This window comes from Jaculus jaculus, chromosome 9, assembly GCF_020740685.1.
Source record: "Jaculus jaculus isolate mJacJac1 chromosome 9, mJacJac1.mat.Y.cur, whole genome shotgun sequence".
In the NCBI taxonomy this organism is placed as follows: Eukaryota; Metazoa; Chordata; class Mammalia; order Rodentia; family Dipodidae; genus Jaculus; species Jaculus jaculus.
This window is the reverse complement of record NC_059110.1, coordinates 21,713,590-21,729,966: the sequence shown is the minus strand read 5'-3', so window position 1 is coordinate 21,729,966 and position 16,377 is coordinate 21,713,590. Positions and strand designations below refer to the sequence as shown.

Sequence of the window (16,377 nt, the reverse complement as noted above, 5' to 3'; positions counted from 1 at the left end):
GCTCAGCATTGAGACTTGTCTGTGCTGAAACACAAAACTCCTTCATTCGCGGCTGCCGTCGGCTCTTCCGCCTTAGGACGATCACATAATTTACTTTTCCCCATTCAGATGGACAAGATTGTGACATCCAGCTTTGGGATACTACAGTAAACCTTTTGCGTGGACTGTTGCGTATATGCACGGAAATGTATCTAGGCTAGTGGCTGGCAAAGTTTTTGACCATGACTCATACTAAGAATGATGGTTTACATCCTTACACACAAATGTGTGCACAAAACTAATGGGGCGGGGGCGGCTAGAAAGCAAAGACCCTTTGACCGAAGACACTCTGACCTTTTAAAAATTCTGTTATTTTTTTATTTTTATTTTTAATTTTGGATCCCTGTCTACTTAAATGATTTCAACATACACACACACACACACACACACACACACACACAAAACGGGTCTCAAATTTTGAACAATACTGTTCTAGAGAAGAGGATGGACATGCTAGCCCTCCATAGGGACAGCTCGGTCAGGAAATGCGGACATCAGATGTCATGAACCGGTTCTCATCTTTGATTTTGAAACGAATGTTCTCATCTACGACGCTATTAACATCCCTCTGTTTTAGAGTGAAAACCGCGAAACACAAGATTTGTATCTTTTGTTCGTCATTAAACTCTTCATCATTTACCATATGCTAAGAAAGCAAAACCGATGGGTTAACACAAGGAAGTTGAAGGAAACTTGGGAGGAACATGACTTTGGGGACCACGAACTCACAGCGAGGCCCCAGAAAGCTCCCAGGAGGGGCCTCGAAGCCGTCCTGGGAGGGTGGGGTTAGAAGAAGATTCCTGGAAAATGGAGGCCCTAAGCTGGGGCTTTCTATTTTTTAATTTTCACGCCTTTCTTAAACCATGAAAGTACCACTGTTGAAAATAAACGTTTTCTGTTGTTTTTTTTTTTTTAATTAGGAGCATGTTCAGTATAGAACGCAAAAATCCTCACTCTTGCCTTTAAAGTTAGATGCGTCAAGAGCACAAGTTTCCTGATCGTCTATTCCAGGAAATTTTGGGGGGAGTCCACATCTTTTTTAACTTGCTTTAGGAAGATAGTGGAGCGCTCCTATCTCATTAACACATCAAAATAAGCCCATTTCCCATAACGCAGGCAAATTACTTTTCATAGACTGCCTCCCCCACCCCCAAACCTCGTCTTTTTCGCCTTTTTTTTTTTTTTTTTCCTTTGGCGCTAGGTCTTTCCACGCGGAGTCTAAGTGCCGCATACCAGATGTGCGCTGCGCGGCACTTAAGTGGCATTGGAACGGACCCCGGGGCTGGACTCGATCCCGCAGCCCGACGGCAAGGGTGATGCGCGGGAGTTTCTCACTTTGCCGCGGGAGCCCCCCACCCACCCCTGGGGTCCATCACGGCCGTGACAGACACACACCCTCCGCCCTGAGCAGCGCAGTACTCGGACCCGCGATCGCCCCGCGGCAGTGCCACGCGCACGGGTGCGTGCCAGTGCCAGCCGGAGCCAGGTTCGAGTCCCGCAGCCCCTCAGGCGGCCACCAACCTACCCGGCAGCCGGAGTCCCCGATGCTCAGGCGAGGCGGGCGGCGCTCCTGGGCATCGCCTCCTCGGCCACGGCCGGGACCGAGCCGGGGGGAAGCGCCCCGAGCGCCCCGGGGGGGAGCCCCGCGCTCCTCCGCTCCGCGCTCCTCCCGTGCGCTCCTCCTGGGCGGATGCCTCCTCCGTCTCTCCCTCGGTCCAGGCGAGTGAGGCTGGGGGACGCCCCCAGACGCGACTAAATCAAGGCTCGGGGCGGTCCCCAGGGGCTGAGTGACAAATGGCAGGAGGCGGAGCCCCGCGAGCCGCCAGGAGCTGGGCGCTGGGGGCCCCTGGCGGGGGCGTCACGTGGCAGGAGGAGGCCCCGCCAGGGAGCTGGGGACCAGGGAAGGGAGGGAAGATGGGGGGGGGGGGACCGAGTCGTGCCGGGGAGAGAGAAGGGGGGAGAGGGAGGACGGACGTGCGCTCAGCTCGGGCAGCCGAGTGAGTCATCGGCGTGGGCAAAGCCAAGGTCGCCCAGGTGCCGCGCTGGCGCAGGTACACCAGCGGGCATCGCCGCCTCCCAGCCCTGGCTCCAAGGCCACATCATCATCACAGACCACCCTGCCCTGCCCCCCCCCCGGCCCCCCCCCCCAAGGGCCGCGGCCCCTGCCCTAGGCCCCAGCTGTGCACCGCCCGCGTGGGCACCGGGCAAGTTCCAGAAAGACTGACCGCGCGGATGCGCACTGGTGGGTGGGTGCGGAGAGCCACGCGCGTCTCCAACGCCTGGGGAAAGGAGGCTACTCCCGTTGTTGGGCCAGTGAGGAAACTGAGGCATGGAGTAGAGGAGATAGATGCAGTTTGGGAAATTTAGGGCTCACCCTGATGTCTATGTTCAGATTTTTTTTGCGGGGGGGGGGATGTCGAGCTGGCAGTGCGAGTTTACAAAGGGACTGAAGCGGAGCCCGGGGTGGTGTTCATCCCTCACGGATCCTACATTCCTACATGAGCTCAGTAAACACGAAGAGGGGGAAAAAGCCAGGAACAAGGAGTTCCCTGAACGGTTCAGTTTTCGTCTCCAAACTCCGAGAGCGGCGGCTGATCAGCAACCCTCGCCGCCCAGACGCTCGGTTTCCTTCCATTACTTTTGACTCCCCAAAAGCCCTGCAACCTTCGTCTCCCTCCCCAGCCTTAACCCGGCCTTTATTGAAGTGAATCCTGTAGACGGAGTGACAACCCTGCCTGCATTATTTTTCATGTCGTTACGTAGTTTCTTTTCCAAGCCATCTGCTTAAGAAAGGCTTGTTGATAACTTTCATGGCCGTTATCTATTTTCTCTATACGTAAATAAAAAGTAGGAATACGTGTGCCTATCTGGGGTTGACGCCATCCGCAAAACCCAACAGAACAAGAAGGTATTTTCTTTGTCAGTTGTGACTTGTGCCGGGGATTTGTGTAGCCCAGGCTGGCCTTGAACTCCTGGTCCCTGCGCCTTCACCGGCCTCTCGAGGACGGGGATCACTGGCTTGCGCCACCATGGCACCCTGCTGCCCTGCTGACGAGCTGTTTCAGTGGAAATCTGCATGCACTTTCCTGCTGGATTTTTCCCCCTGCTCGAGTGCCTGAGGAATTCTTTATCAAGGGCCCTTCAGTATCTTTCTCTGGGCTGTGACACATAGGCCATTATTCTATATGGTTTACCCGCCCACACTCAGCGCACAGCACGATCTTTCAATTTTCGAATTCCATTCTTTAATGAAGATGTTGCTTTCATTTTATATGTCTCACTTGGCTGCAGTTTTAAGGCCGAGTGTCATATCGATCTACATTTTCCTGTGATTTCTTCAGGCTTTGGGGGCGAGGAGAGCTGGAAGGGAGGGAAGCTTATGGAAACAGCCAAGATTGAGCCTAGAGCTCGCTTGGGCAGCTTAGCCCCCTTGGTGAAGGTCTTAATATCCCGCCGCCAGCCCCTCAGTGCTAGGCACAGCCCTGCGGGTCATGTCTAGCTGCTGTGCTTAATAGAACGCGACACCCCAGGAGGTGGCAAACTAAGGGGCTTCTGACAAGACCCGATAGCGCCAAGTAAGTGGACACTTCACAGGGATGCTATTGACTTCTTTCCAGAGTACAAGATGTTTGTGATAGTTCTCAGGAGCTGGTCTGATTTTTTTTCTGTTTTTTTTTTTTTTTTTTTTCACTCTGTCTCAAAAAGGAGGAAAGACAGGGCAAATACAGGCACATTGCAGAAATGACACATCAGGAGATCTTAGCTCTTTGCCATCAAATTTCAAATTTGAAAACTAAGTATGGTGGTACATGCACCCAGAAGGCAGAGGCAGGAAGATCAGGACTCCAAGAAGCCTTGGTTACATAGATTGTATAGTGACTTTAAGGCCAAACTTGACTACGTGAGACCCTACCTCAAAAACAAACAAACAAAAATGTTGGGCTGCAGAGATGGCTTAGCAGTTAAAGTACTTGCCTGCAAAACCTAATGAACAAGGTTCGATTCCCCAGTACCTATGTAAGCCGGTGGCACATGTGTCTGGAGTTTGTTTGCAGTGGCTAGAGGCCCTGGCACAGCTGTTTTCTTTCTATCCCCCCACATTAATTTTTTTTAGGTTTTTTTTTTTAATGTCAGATTTTACACTGTAAGACAGTAAATTGCCAGGTGTGGTAGTGCACGTCTTTATTCCCAGCACTTGGGAGGCAGAGATGGGAAGATCGCCGTGAGTTCAAGGCCAGCCTGGGACTACAGAGTGAGTGCTAGGTTAGCCTGGGCTAGAGTAAGACACTACCTCCAAAAAAAAAAAAAAAAAAAACTAAAATTTTGGCCAGGGTGATTGTCCGTCTTCCAATATTCAGCAGGCAAAAGCAGAAGGATCGCAAGTTCAAGACCAGTCTGGACTACACAGTGAGGACTTATTTAAAAAAAAAAAGATTCGATTTTTCTTTCTTTGGTTGTTTTGTTTGCCACTTTCTTTCCTGTGGGAGGTTTAGTTTTGACTATTTATTGCTTCCTTATGCCACGGTTTGCCAGAAGTCAGTCTATCTCTCTCATTGATCATGAATCATATGAAAACCCTCTGCTATTTCCAGCGTTCTCTTGGAATATGAATGTGTTTCCCTGGTAGCTGTGACACCCTCCTTATCCCCCAGCCTTCCTTCCGTGACACACGCCTCAGTTTTTCCTAAGAAGGTTCCAGAGTTGAGGTTGTTACCTCAAATCTCTGTAAGGTCTAACATGATGAGAGAGAGCACCGTGGTCAAGGGAAAGGAGCTTTCCTCCCGGGAGAGCTCATAACAGTGGCTGCCATGTTGGATCTCAAGGCAGTGTTGGTAGAGCTGCATAATTTTCAAGAGTTATCACAGCTAATATTTTCATAAGAAATCTCCTAATTTCTGCAACACTATAGAAGTCAAACGAAGCTTCTCTTATGGCGAAACTGGATCTAAGAGTCTCCCCCTGGTGGTCACTACTGCAGAAATTCTGTCAATATTTTCCAAAGTATTTTAAGTATGGCTGTTTCACAGACTCTTCAATAACCTTATTTATCATTCATTCATTCATTTATGTATTGGGAACAAGTTCCACCCAGCTCAGGCTGTCCTCAAACTCACTACGTTACTGAGGATAAGCTAGAACCCCTGATCCTCCCGTCTCTACCTCCTCAATGATGAAGGTAGCGATGTGTACCCCCCCCAGTCCAGTTCATACACTGCTGGGGATGAAACCCCCTCTATCAAATGAGCCCCTTCCCCAATAACTTCATACAATTTGTTAGCTGGGCATGGTAGCCTTTCATCACAGCCTTCAAGAAGGAGAGGCTGGAAGATCAGGAGTTCAAGACCATCCTCAGCTATGTATTAGTCAGCTTGGGCTAAATCTGTACTTTCTCAAAAAAAAAATTCTAATTAAATAAAGAGCAAAAAGATTGGTGCTGGCATTTATAATTTGGTACAATGAATCAGGACTCTACATTTTCACGAACAGTTTTTACTGGCGTCACGGCTATGATGGGGCTGCAGTTGACGCCATGTGATCAGACAGTGGTAACAAATATGATCACAACAAGGAGGTCATAAGGTTGGCATCGTTTTTCAATTCATACAGAAAAGACATCAGGTACAAACCAACATTCATTCTGGGGAAAACAACTTGAAATAGAATGGCGCTTCCTCAGCCTGCTAATGGGTGGAATGGTTTCCTATAGCTGTCATAATAAATTACCACAAATGACTGGTTCAAAACAAGAAACTTTATTTTCTTACACTGCCACAGGCCAGAAGTCTGAAAAGAGTGCTAGCGAAGACCACACGCGCCCTCTAGTGTCCCAGCGGAGAATCCTTTTAGCTTCCTTTAGGGTTAGGCAGCTCTTGGTAATCTTAGACCACACTGTCCCTGTGTCTGCCTCCAACGGGACACTGCCTTCCCCACTGAATGTCACACACGTCTCCTCTAGTGTCTATTTTATAAGGATACCTGTCACTATATCGAGGACCCAACTGAGTGACTTCAAGAGAAGTGTAACTAATATTTTTACATGAAATCTGATTATCTATCTATCTATTTGGTTTCTCAAGGTAGGGTCTCACTCTAGCCCAGGCTGACCTGGAGTCTCAAGGTGGCTTCAAACTCAGTAATCCTCTCACCTCTGTCTCTCAAGTGATGGGACTAAAGGCATGTGCCACCATGCCTGGCCTGAAATCTAATTTTTTTAAATTTAGTTTGGGCTTTTTTTTTTTTTTTTTTCCCAAGGTACTGAAATCTAATTTTTGAAAGACTACAGAGGCCAGACGAAATGTCTCTCATGGCAAAAGTGGACCTTAAAGGAAGAAGAGGAGTGCTTTCAATACTGTTTTCCACACACAGAGTGGCCTTGATATTCATGACCTCACAGTGGCTGATGCTAAGTACACAAGACCTGTGTAATAAATAGGAGGGGAAATGAGGACATCCACATAGAAGAGAAACTAGTTGGAAAGAAGGGATTCAGTGTTGGAGCTATTTGGGAGCAGGGGAGGAAGATGGTGGGAGGGGATTATGATCATGGCATATTTTCTTTATTTATGGAAGATGTCATTAAGCGGTTTTTTTCTTTTAAAAAGTGGACCTAATCAGTCTCTGGTCCCTGTGGTGTAAATTCTTAGTTAGACCTACAAAGTTCTACTCACATTCCTCAGTTTATTTCTCCTGTCCAATAAGGTACTACTCAGGTTCCACAGCTGTTGTAGAAATTGATTTTAACTTTATATAGAAATGGGGACAAAAAAACCCTAGAAGAGAAGAATTAATCTTGTGAAAAATAGGTTTGGAGGTGTAGTCCAGGGGTAAGACATTTGTCTACTATGTACAAGGCCCTAGGTTCAACTGCCAGCTCTTCCAGAAATAAGAAGAGGAAAAAGGGCTATGCCACCTGCTCATAAGCTCTGTTCTAAAGCTACACTGATCAAGAAAGATGCCCTAGGGACACACATAGGAGCCTTTGCTTTGAGATAGGGGCTTAAGTAGTCCAGGCTGGCCTTGAACTCACCACGTAGCCAAGGATGACCTTAAACTCCTGATTGTCCTACCTCCACCACCCAGGTGATAGTATGACAGCAAAGTGTCACCAACCATCCCTGGATTATGATCTTTTGGTTCTTGACAGAGGGATAATTCAATTAGGATGATAAATCTTGGTGTGGAAACTGCCTGTCTATGGAGACAGAAAGAAAAAAAACACTGTCTTCATTCCATACATAAAATTATATTATATTAGATCATACATTTACATTAAAAACATGAAACATAAAACTTCCCAAACAGCCCTACTCAATATGATAGCCACTGGCCACATGTGGCTATTAAGCACTTGAACTAGTCAAAAATGGAATGAAGTACAAGTGAAGTTATACTCCCGCTTTCAAGGACTCAGAGTTTGTAAGAAAAGAATCTACAGGAGCTGGAGAGATGGCTCAGTGGTTATGAGCTCTGGCTGGGCAACCATGAGGGCCTGAGACCATCCAAGTTCAATTCCCCAGCACCCACATAAACAGCTGGGTGTGGCCACACATGCCTACGACCAAGTCATTAGAAAGCAGAAACTAGAGAAGGGCTGGCTGGGTGAAGACAGCAGCTCTGAGTTGAGTGAGAGACTCTACCTCAAGAAAAATAGATGAGGGGCTGGGCGTGGTGGCGCACGCCTTTAATCCCAGCACTTGGGAGGTTGAGGTAGAAGGATCATTGCAAGTTTGAGGCTACCCTGAGACTGCATAGTGAATTCCAGGTCAGCCTGGGATAGAGTGAGACCTTACCTTGAAAAATCAAAAAGAAAATAGACAGATGAGCAGAAAGAAGATAAATGAAAAGAAGAGGACATCCGACATTCTCCTGTGGCCTCCATGTGCATGTGTACAAGGTGTGAACATCTACATACACACATGCATACACATCACATCACACACTATATAACACACTCACTCAGCACACACACTTCAAAAAGAATGGACAGTGTCTAATCAATACCTGTGTGTCGACTGCATGTTCCTCAGTCACTCTTGAACCTAAAGCTCACCTATTAGGCTAGGCTCACTGGCCAGCAAGCCCTTGAGATCCTCTTGTCCCCACCTCCCCAGGGCTGGCATGAGGGGCACATACCACGGCACTCAGCTTTCGCATGAGCTCTGGAGATCTGAACTCAGGTCCTCATGTTTGCAATTTCCCACTCAGCCATCTCCTCTGCTCTTCCTTCAGCTGTGCCTACTAGAAATATTCAAACTGTACCTAAGGCTCACGTGATGCACACATCCATTTGACAATGCTGTCTAGGAAAAATAACCTTGGGATAGGCAAAGGTCGGCTAGCAGGAAGCATGACGCATTATAATGAAAGAATAAACTGGTACTTGAAGCTACTGAAAACCAAACCTTCAACTCTTCAGGAGAGATGGTTAAGGAGATGAAAGATGAAACCTCACATTGGAAAAAAACATTCACAATACATATACCTGACATGGGGACTTGAAACTGAATGTTGTTACCTTTTTAAATATTTTAGTTACTTGAGAGAGAGAGTGAGAGAAGAAAGAGTAAGAGAAAGGAAGGAAGGGAGGGAAGGAAGAAGGGAAGGGAAGGGAAGGGAAGAGAAGGGAAAAGGAAGGAAGGAAGGAAGGAAGGAGGGAGGGAAGGAAGGAAGGAAGAGGAGGAAGGAAAGAGAGGAAGGGAAGGAAGGAAAGAAGGGAGGGAGGGCATGCTAGGGCCTTCAGTCACTGCAAATGAACTCCAGACTCACGTGCCACCTTGCACATCTGGCTTTACATGGGTACTGAGGAACTGAACCCAGGTCCTTGGGCTTTGTAGGCAAGTGCCTTAACCATTGAGCACATCTCTATCCCTGAATCAGAATATTTGCAGGATTCACAGAACTTAGTCATAAAACAAACACTGCCATCCAACCATGCACAGAGCATGTGAAAATGTGACTGAAGAGGGCATATAGACGTCTAATTGTCACATGAAAGATCCGCAACCTCATTTCCCCGGTGACTAATGCAAATTAAACCTAAAATGAAACGCCACTACATGCCCACTATATAGCTAAAATTACAAAGTCAGATATTACACAGGATTAGCAACCGTGTGGAGAAATCAAAGTTCTCCCACATTCCTGAGGGGGAAAATAAACTGGTACAGTTTGAAAGTTTCTTCTTGTTGTTGAGACAAGGACTCACTCTGTAGCCCAGTCTGACCTGGAACTCACTATGTAGCCCAAGTTAGTCTAGAACTCATGGTGATTCCCCTGTCTTATCTTCTGAAGTGTTGGGAAAACCGCTATGTCTTAATCAGGTTTAACATATGGCTTTCTAATAATTCCGAATACATGCATATGCAAATAAATAAACACAATTTTTTTAAATCTAGAATTCATATACCCTGGTATTAGTCTAAGAGCAATAATACCATGTCTATATAACTACTTGCACATAAATGTTCATATTAATCCCAAACTGGGAAAAAAAAAAAAACCCAAATCCAACGTCGGTAATAAAATGAGCACACTGTCATTCTCAACAATGTTAATGAATATATCAACCATGCTTCAAAGAAATCACATGTAAAAGGCAGCATACTATATAATCTTACCTGCATGAAATTTTACTGCATTTTAAAATATTCTTTTAAAATGAGATTAAAGCCAAGAACATTGTATCAAGACAATAAGAAATATACCTTGAGGACATTTCAGGAGTTTGCTTGGCCCCAACCATGGCAGGCTCCAGAATGTGAAAAACAAACTCATGTAAAAAGACTTTCATTTGAGGATAGATACTTCACGCGGAGCCACCTTGGGAAATGTTTTCCTGGCTTCTGCAACCCAGGCACTCAGAGACCGCTGCAGTGGTTTAAGGGAACCTGGATACCGGCTAGAGCTGGCAGCAGCTCACCTTGCCAGTACCCATGTAACGCTTGTCCTGCACTCACACAGAAGCTTGGCATTTCAAAGTGATGGAGGCTTCTACCCAGTGTCCCAAGGAGAGCCTGAGGGGTCATATAGGAAGTCTGCAGGCAGTCTCTGAAAGCGTTAGTTATGAAGCACGAGAAATTGCATTGGAGACCCCAGAATTTTGGAGAAGCCAGGAAGATGGGATGCTTGCCAAGGAAAGCTACAGGTGGCAAGTGGAGCCAGCCCAAGAAAAAGGCCAATGTGTACTGCTGAAGCCTGCTGAAAATCTGGGTCATCACACACAGCTGATTTGAGGCACACGTTTGCTTTTCTGGGTTTTGGCCTTGCCTTAGTCTGATTCCCCCCTTGCTTTTCTCTTGTGCTTCCCTCCTGGAATAAGAATACTTACTCTCTGGAGCTGTATGTTCCCAGTGTGTAACTTTTTTTTTTCAGCTAAGAATATGCCTTGAATTTTAGAAGAGACTTTGAACAATTTTTGAGTAACACTGCAACTCTTAAGACTATGGGGACTCATGGACTGGATGCATTTTGCTTTATGGGATACACAGAAGCATTCTGGGAAACAGAAGTGAAACGATATAGTTAAGTAATGGGCTTGGGTGTCAGGTTGACAAGAGGTAGACCTGTGATGGTAGATTTTGACTGTCAGATTGATTGGGTTAAGAAACACCTAATTGGAGTCCCAGGTCATACTGGGTTAGAATGAGACCCTATCTCAAAAATTAAAAGAGAGAGAGAGAGAGAGAGGGCTAGAGAAGGGATGGTTTAGTGGTTAAGGCACTTGCCTACAAAGCCAAAGGACCCAGGTTTGATTCCCCAGGACCCACGTTAGCCAGATGCACAAGGGGGCGCACACGTCTAAAGTTTGTTTGCAGTGACTGGAGGCCCTGGAGTGCCCATTCTCTCACTCTCTCTTCCTCTGTCAAATAAATAAAAATAAAATAATAATTGAAAATAAAACACAGAGAAACACCTAATTGATAAGTGCGTCATCCGTGCATCTGGATGTGTCTATAAGTCCAGTTAGAAAATGAAGACTCAGACATCATCACTGGATTAATCTCCTGATGGATTCATAATGTGATGGTACTGGAAGGTAATGAAAGAGGAGAGGTAAGGTGGTGGTGGGGAAAACAGATCACCAGGGGTATGTCCATGGGGCAGTATCTTGCTCTGACCCCTTCCTCTAGTTCCATCTCTGCTTCCTGTCCCCTAAGAAGTCTCTATCACATGTTCCCACTATGATGGTCTACCCAAGCTCATGAGGCCAAGTGACCATGGACTGAACCCTCTGATATCATGAGCCAAAATAAATGCTTCCTCCATTAAGTGATGTCAATCATCCTGTCATAGCAATGAGAAGAGTAACAATACAACACACTTCCCCCATGTATTTGCAGTGACACTTGAAATAGATCAGGTGTCTATAAAAGGGGGAAAAAACCCCAGGGTGAATATAGAAGAATCACAGAGGAACCTTGCAGGGTGATAGAGATTGGTGAGATTACATGGGCAGATGGGTAGCTTTCCCCTGATGGGACAAAACACCCACCAGAAGCAGCTTATGGAAGGAAAGGCTTGATTCCAGCTCACAGTTTCAAGGGGAACACTTCCTCCAGCAAGGCTCTGCCTCTCAAAGGTTCACCAATTTCCCAACCAGTGCCGCCAACTCGGATTAACTACTCAAACACACGAGGCTAAGAGAGACATCTTGTGTTCAAAACACACGAGGGCTCTATCTATTTGCATCCCATGCTGGATGGCACACTTAATGTAAACGTTTTTCATGGGAATTAAACCTCAATAAACCTTGTCATTTTTTCCCCCCTTTTCTTCAGGCCAGGTGGGGAGCCTGGCTCAGCCTTATAATCTCAATACTTGGGAAGTTGGAGGAGGATTGCCATGAGTTTGAGGCTGGACTGGGCTAGAGTGAGTTCCAGATCAGCCTGGGCTACAGTGAGAGTCTCAGAACAGCAGCAGCAGCAGTAAGATTTCTTCTGATGGGAAGAGTGATAGTTTTGTTTGTTTGTTTTTAATCTTAGAGAAAAACAGGGAGAATTGGCTTGCCAGGGCCTCAGCCACTACAACTGCACTCCAGATGCTTGCGCCACCTAGTGGGCGTGTGCGACCTTGCACTAGCTTCACCTTTGTGCATCTGGCTTATATGGGATCTGGAGAGTCAAACATGGGTCCTTGGGCTTTGCAGGCAAGTGCTTTAACCGCTAAGCCATCTCTCGAGCCCTAGAATAATAGTTTTAACTCTTCATTCTTGGCAGCTTGAATTACAATTTACCCTCTTTTTGTTGCACACTCTTTCATCATTGCTCCCTAGCAGAGTCTCCCCTGTGAGGATTTCAGCAGCATAGTTGGAAGAACCCAAAGGCAAGACTCCCTCTCACTTGAAATCCGGTGTTCATAACACCAGCCAGCAGCCATGGGAGCAATCACATTACCTGTTTTACAATCTGCTAACCAGATTTCAAACCAGTAACAACCTGGAAAGACTCTTTCAGCACATCCAACTGATTTAGGTTTCTCTAGCCGATAAAAAGTAACACTTTAAGACCCTATTTTTTTTTTTTTAAAGTGGATGTTCCACTGGCTTCTGATCAAACCACCTCTCACTGGCCTTGTACTATGTTTTTTCTTTTTTTTTTAAAATTTTTTGTTTATTTTTATTTATTTATTTGAGAGTGACAGACAAAGAGGCAGAGAGAGAGACAGAGAGACAGAGAGAATGAGCACGCCAGGGTTTCCAGCCACTGCAAATGAACTCCAGACACGTGCGCCCCCTTTTGCATCTGGCTAACGTGGGTCCTGGGGAATCGAGCCTCGAACCGGGGTCCTTAGGCTTCACAGGCAAGCGCTTGACCGCTAAGCCATCTCTCCAGCCATGTACTACGTTTTCAATGCCCAAGTCTCTCTGAGAAGACTGTCATCTCATCTCCAAGTACGCCTTCCCCCTTTCCTTCTCTTGCCACTATTCACAGTGACTTCTCCATAGCCAGGTGTCCTGTCCCCCCAAAACAGGCCCCCCACCACAGTGTGCTTGTTCCCTCCACAAGATGAATGTCTCCATTTCTATCTTCATCTGATGGACGCTGAGTGACTGTAACTAGCTCGCAAAACACTGTTTGGTACATGGAGTTCCTCAGCTGAATTATCTATCCGGTAAAGCATTTTTATCTTCATGCATGATGCAAGTACAGCAAGAAAATGATTGCACGTGAGCTGGAGAGATGGCTCAGTGGTTAAGATATTTGCCTGCAAATGACTGCACTTAGTTATGTGCTAAGGACCACAAGAAAGTGTGGTGGTTAATTTTTGGGGGGTGCATGTGTTAGTACATGTCTATAGGCAGCGCATGCTTAGAGGTGAGAGGACAGCCTTGGCCCCATCGACTTCTTTTGAGAGAGTCTCTCACTGGTCAGGAGCTCACCAATTAGGCTAATGTGTTTAGCCAGTGAACTTCAAGAATCCTTCTCTTTCTGCCTCCCCAGGGCTGGGGTTACAGACATATACTACCATGCCCAGCAATTTACATGCGTGTTGGGTATCAAACTCGGTTCCTTGTGCTCGAGAGGCAAGCACCTGCCCTGCTGAGTTATATCCCCACCCCCTGATAGCTCATCCTGTCACCTTTATTGAGCCGGGGATATCTGCAACATTAGCAGAGCATCCCTCTGGGTATGTAAGGACGTTTCTAATTACATTGTGTAGGCTCTGATATAATCAATGGTTTAATCCACTGATTAATTAAAAAAATTCAATAAACTATTAGGAAGCAGCAGAACTGTGGAAGGCGGGGCCTGGTGGAGGAAGGAGGTCACTGGAAGGCATGCCCTTGCAGACTCTGTCTTGTTGCAGCCCTTTCCGAATATTGCTCCACTCGGTCCTGCGTGCTGTGACGCGGGCTGCTCTCTCACCCCCTCATGCCATGATGAGCAGAAACCTCTGAAATAATGATCAAAATAAATCTTACGTCTGGTAAGTTCCTTCAGTCAGACGTTTGGTCATAGGGACGAGAAAAGTCATCCGATGACATACAAGAGAACAGAGAAGCTATGGCTCCCACCAAAGAAGTAAATTAATCTGAATAATGGCGTTTCCTACCTTACATGCTTTTTACTTCTGTTTTGTTTTGAGATAGGGTCTCCTGTACACCAGACTGGCTCCAACGTCACTATGAGACCAACCTTGAACTCCTAATCTTCCTGCTTCTGTCTTCCCACCGCTGGGATTATAGGCATGTACCACCATGCCAATATTATTTAAAAAATAATATTCATGGGGAAAGTGGGGGGGTATTAGCATGGGATATTTTTTATAATCATGGGAAATGTTAATAAAAATTGTGAAAAGATAAAAAGTTAAGCTAAATTAAAAAATAATATTCACTTTCTCATTACTCTTTCTGGGTGCTTTCTGTTTGCACAGTAAAATGTGCTGATGTGATTCAAATTATTCAGGATGGATATGGTGCCTGTTTCCCCCCTCCTCAGCCCCAATGCTAAGAATTAAACTATGGGTTTTATGTTGGACCATAACTTTGCCATTAAGCCATAGCCCTAGCCTCAAGTTAAATATGAATTTTTAGTAGGAGAATTCAGTGTTTAGATTGAAAATAAATTACAATATTAAAAATAAGGGGAAAACTTCTCTTCACCTTTTATTAATAATAGGCAGTCAGAACCAGTGAGAAGTCATTAAAATCAAATCAGTGGGGCTAGGAAGATGGATCAGTGGTTACGACTGCTTGCTTGCAAAGCCTGCTGGTCCAGCTGCCCACGTAAACCTGGACTGGCATTCAATTGTAGCATCAAGAGACCCTGGCATGTGTCTATACACACACAAACAAACTTAAAAAATTAAAATAGAATCAATTGACATTAATTTTCCTTTCTGTTTCATGCAGCAATGAACAAGAAAATTGGCAACAACTGGCCAAATACTGGCTTTTACAGCAAAGAAATAAAAGTAGTTCTCAAATGCCAAATATGGTTTATTCTACTTTTCTATCTACTTTAAGACTTAATCACAAAATTCATTTCCAATAGGCAAGAAGATACTGGAAAAATGGTAAAAGCTTTTCCTAATGTAAAAACATAGCCTTTTGTTTGCTTGCTTTTGCAGTCCTGGAGGTCAAACCTGGGCCCTTGCCCGTTCTAGACAAGCGCTCTGCTCCTAAGCTAAACACCCAGCCATCAATGGCTCATTTTTAAAATAAACCCAGATCCATTTGTTCTCCTCTTTTTTCTGAACTCTGTGGCAATAAGGACATTAGATGGAAGATGGACAGCAGTCAAGAGCTCAATGGATTTTGAAGGACAATTTTGAAAAATAAATGGAGGTCTGGGAGCTAACTTGGGCGCTCTATGCTGAACAGAACAGGGCACGAGGCAAAGTGTGGGTGGGGCTGCCAAAGAGCCATCAGCTGAAGCCTTCATGGTGCAGAATTCATGGGGGCCAGGGGCTTTCTGGTACCCCATGTATACCCCAGAAGAAACCAGAGAATTGTTACCTGAGCGAGTTACAAAGAAAAAGTTCAGAGTTCCAGAGTGTAAGATACTTCAGACTAGGGAACAGCCTAACAGCTAAAAGGAAACTGAGCATGGACAAGCATTATTTGGCCTTAAGAATATCAAATATTTTTATGAAAAGCCTTTAAAGGACATTTAAAAGTTAAAATAGCCACGAAGTGCTTTGTATTAATTGCATCACATGTTGCTTCATCATACTCTCTTTTCCGCAGCAGGGGAAGGGGAGCAGGATGTCCAGGCTGGCCTCAAACTTGTGATCCTCCAGTGTCCACCACCCAAGGGTGCCCAAGGATGGGGATTACAGACATGTACCAGCACACCACGCTACTACATCACAATTTTGAAAAACATATTTTTTACTTATTTATAAGCAGAGAGAGAAAGAGACAGTGAAAGAGAGAATGGGTGTTCTGGGGCCGCCTGTCACTGCAAACAAAGTCCAGATGTATGCACCACATTTTGCATCTGGTTTTATGTGGGCACTAGGGAGCTGAACTGAAGGATACAGACTTTGCAAGCAGTGCCTTTACCACAGAACCATTTAGACAGCCCTTATCATATTCTTAAAGTTCATCTTGATGTCAACCTTTAGCCACATATACATTCTGCACACAATCCTCTGTAAAACCTCAGCAGCCCAGGAGCTGCTTTCCAGTGACAATCTTAAAGCCCCCAGTCCCACCCTTGGCCAAGACATCCTGCCCTTCTGATAGCTTGCCCTCTTGGAGGACACTGGCTCTGAATGCAATGACAGACCTCGCTTCCCACCTTCGTCTCCTTCACCTGACTCCCTCTTTGTCTTTGCTCTTTTGCCAGCTACCCTACATTGTTCAATTCAGACTTCTTTCTCATTCTGTCA

The 16,377-nt window shown here is 45.7% G+C and overlaps 1 protein-coding gene across 1 annotated transcript in view; it reads right to left on the bottom strand.

The window, feature by feature from the left end:
- Window positions 1-1,749, bottom strand: part of Plagl1 (PLAG1 like zinc finger 1) — a 53,355-nt gene extending 51,606 nt beyond the window's left edge. The window contains exon 1 of the mRNA XM_004651150.2: window positions 1,565-1,749. The gene's annotated coding sequence lies outside the window, so the exon portion shown is untranslated. The remainder of the gene's footprint in view (window positions 1-1,564) is intronic.
- Window positions 1,750-16,377: the final 14,628 nt, after the last annotated feature.